The 3426-nt window shown below is 61.6% G+C and overlaps 1 long non-coding RNA gene across 1 annotated transcript; it reads right to left on the bottom strand.

Moving 5' to 3' along the window:
- Positions 1-1719: 1719 nt before the first annotated feature.
- Positions 1720-3150, bottom strand: LOC127391383 (uncharacterized). The gene is made up of 3 exons (XR_007891041.1): positions 3066-3150; positions 2437-2585; positions 1720-2212 (listed from the first exon to the last, which is right to left on the bottom strand). It is a non-coding gene; the product is annotated as an uncharacterized LOC127391383 (long non-coding RNA).
- Positions 3151-3426: the final 276 nt, after the last annotated feature.

Below are 3426 nucleotides of genomic sequence, written 5' to 3'. Positions count from 1 at the left end.
TGCCTGGGGTTGTTATGACCCAGGTGCAGGACCCAACACTTGGCATTGTCGAGCCTCATCCAATTGGCCTCCCATGGATCCAGCCTGTCCAGGTCCCTCTGCAAAGCCTTCCTGCCCTCAAGCAAATCAACACCTCCTCACAGCTGTTGTATGTGTGTGTCTGTGTCCTGTGGGGACTGGATTTGTGCAAAATTAAATTATTATTTTTCCCCAAATTGAGTCTGTTTTGCCCAGGACCTCAATCAGTCAAGAACCCTCCTTGTTCTTTGTCTCAACCCATGAGCTTCTAGTTGGATTTGTCCTCCCCATCCCAGGGTGTGTGTGAGGGGGGAGCTGAGTGAGTGACCACAGGGCTGGTTCTTTGTTCTCGTGTTGGGCCCAAGCTACAACAAGCTGAGAAGGCATCACAGGAACTGTCCAAGCAGTGGCTAATTCCATTGCAGGAGATGGCAGGGATGCACCTGTGTGCAGGCCCATGTGTCACAGGCATGGGGAGATGTGTCAATAGAGGCATCCAAGGCCATTGTGGATTGTTCTGCTGACACTTTTGCTGCTCCCCACTGCTCCAGTGAAGAGTGGCCTGAGCTGCAGAACCTCCTCATGTCAACGAGGGTTCAGGCTCCTCAAATCACTGGAACAGTCCTGTCTCCAGTCACTTGCAACGGTGTCTTGGTCGCAAGAGGTTCTCCCTTCAGTCACAAAAAGGACACCTTGCCTTCACGCAGTTGGACTGTGTCACAGAGGTGTAAGAGGCACCTCCCAGCAAACATACTCTGGCAGGATGAGAACATCTGCAGAAGAGGTCTGGAAAGTAGAAGTGGCTTGGCCTTCTGGGCCTGCCAGGGAGCTGCCAACAGCAGCGAATGGAAAGGCGGCTGAACCGCCCCAACGGCCACTGGCGTCTGGGCAAACACTGAGCTTAGTGCTGCCCTGCCTGGGACAAGGGAACAGCCCGCGGCGCTGCAGCCACAGCTGGGGAGCCTGGGCTGGGAGGAAAGGCTGGGAGAGCTGGCTCTGTTCAGCCTGGAGGAGACAAGGCTCCGGGCAGAGCTCGTTGCCACGTGCCAGTCCTCACAGGGTGCCCCTCGAGAAGATGGAGCCTCCCTTTTTACAAGGAGTCTCATGGAAGAGAGGAGGGGCAACGGCTGCAAGTTCCTCCTGGGGACATCAGAAGAACAATGTTTCCCTCTGTGAAACACGGGCATGACCCAGGGTGCCTGCATCTGCTGCTCCTGCTACGTCTCTTCCTCCCCAGCATTTCCCAGCCTCAGGAACAGCCCCGTTCTGCCTGGCTCTGCCCCCCCCCCTCACCGGGCCACACTGCAATGTCAGCAGTAGCCAACACAATTCTTCTCTTCATCATGAGTGCAGTGAATCCAGGCAACCCAGTACCCTCTCGTCTTGGTACAAGCACAGGGAGCCAGGACCACGAGGCGCTGCCGAAGGGCACCTGCAGCTTCTGTTCCCTGCAAAACGTTGCCGAGGCCTCTCCTGCCTGGATGGCGGCCCGCTCTGAGAGCTGCCGAGAGCACCTGACAGGAATGATGGCCACAAGGAAAAAGACTGACCCAAGCCGGTCATCTTGCGACCCTCCAAGCCCTCCAGCCCTCTTGCCTGCAGTGGCCTTGCCCTGCCCCACCAAAGCTCACCCACTGCTGAGTGACAATGTCACAGACACCAAGGAAAGAGCCAGAGAGTCAGACGCAGTGGTTTGCAAGCGAGACTTTACTCAACAGGGGGAAGTGCTGCTGCCCACAGCCTGCCTGCCCAGCCCTGCTGGAGGAGGCTCCTGCTGGACATCTCTCTGGGCAGCCTCTGTGCCCCAGGGGCTCTCCCGGCACTCACCGACGCGGGCGGGATCTGCGCCGCAGAGCTGAGGAGCTGCACACGAAGCTCTGCAGTCTTGGATGCACAGAGAGGTGCAGAGCAACACTGCGGGTCTAGCAACACAGCACACGTGGTGGGATCTGCCCCTGGAGAGAGCAGGCCCACGGTCCCTGTGCCGCAAGCCCGGCCTGCTGCTCTCCACACCCACAGGGCTGTCAGGAGGAGACCTCTTTGCCCAGGGGCTGTGGGGAGTCAGAGGAAGGAAGGGCGCTGCCGGGCAGGGCAAACACCTGCCATCTTCAGAGATCTTTACCTGAGGGAGTCCTCCTCAGCACCAGGGCAATGGGCTCTTCCCTCTGCCTTCCGGAGGAGGCAGGTGGCTGCTCTGCCCACGGAAAAAGGCAAGGACAAAGTCTGACACCTCAGCTGAGACCCTCCCGCCTCTCCCCTCTCCCAAACAGCCCCAGGCTGCCGTCCAACCCCACAGCCAGCTCTGCTTGGGGCTGCAGAGGGGCACCTGGCACCGGGGGCTGAGCCTGCCTTCCCGCCTTGGCTCCCCGGCAGGAGACGAAAGCTCTTCTCCCAGCTCTTTTGCCCTGCCTGCAGTACCTGGGCATGCCATGGCTCTCCCTGCTCTTTGCCAGCCTTCAGCGCTGCCATGGCTCTCTCCTCCTTCGCCTTGCCTTCTGCTGGTACTTCTTGCGCAAGGAGTCCCAGAGCTTCTGTCTCTCCTCCTCCGTGCAGACGCGGGGCTTTGCCTGCAGGGCCACGGCAAAGCAGCAGCAGCAGCCTTAGTCTCCCCGCAGCAGGCTGGGGCCACTTGAGCTCTCCCCCTCCCGCCCTGCCTCCCTCTTGCCCCTGCTTTGCAGCCTCCCCGGCAGCCCTGCTTTGCTCGCAGGCCTCGCAGGCCCGACTGCAGAGCCTCTCTGCAACGGCCCCGCAGCCAAGTGGCCCGGGGCTGAGAGCAGCCCAGCTGCTGGCTGTGCCAGACACGCCTGGCAGGGCCGCTGCCGGGACAAACACCAGCAGGGCAACAAGTCCTGGGCGGCTTCTGGAGCTGACACAAGCAACGGCTGCCTTGGAAAGGGGCACAACAACCTGCTGCCTCTCCAGCAATGCCGGCGAGAAGGGCTGCAGCCCTCAGCTGAGCACAGGGGCAGGGCTCTCAGAAGACACCCAAGCCGTGCAGCGGTGCTTCTCCCCGGGCGGCTGCAGCCCCACCAGCCCACGCCACGTACCGCTCCTGCGCTCCTCTGCCCTGGCCCAGCCTGGGCTGCGTGTCGGGCTCCAGCTGCCTGCGGGTCTTGGCTGCTCTGCAGCTGGTCCCTCGCCCGGCTCCACTGCAGCACTGCCAGCTCGCTGCGACACAGAGCGGGAGAGAGTGGGCTGAGCGCAGGGAGGCAGAGCGCTGCCCAGCCGGGGCTGCCGGGCTGGACGCCTGCCGAGAGCCCGGGGCCACCAACAGCCCCTCTGAGCCCCGCAGAGGAAGCTGCGTGAATGGAAGCCCCGCCCGCCTCGGGAGGAATGATTTACCACTTGAGCTTCTCCTGCAGATCCCTCTGCTCATCCTTCTGGCCCTTGCGCTTGCGGGCCACCTGC

This window comes from Apus apus, chromosome 16 (assembly GCF_020740795.1).
Source record: "Apus apus isolate bApuApu2 chromosome 16, bApuApu2.pri.cur, whole genome shotgun sequence".
In the NCBI taxonomy this organism is placed as follows: Eukaryota; Metazoa; Chordata; class Aves; order Apodiformes; family Apodidae; genus Apus; species Apus apus.
Note: the sequence above shows the minus strand (reverse complement) of the source record. Positions and strands in the feature narration are given on the sequence as shown.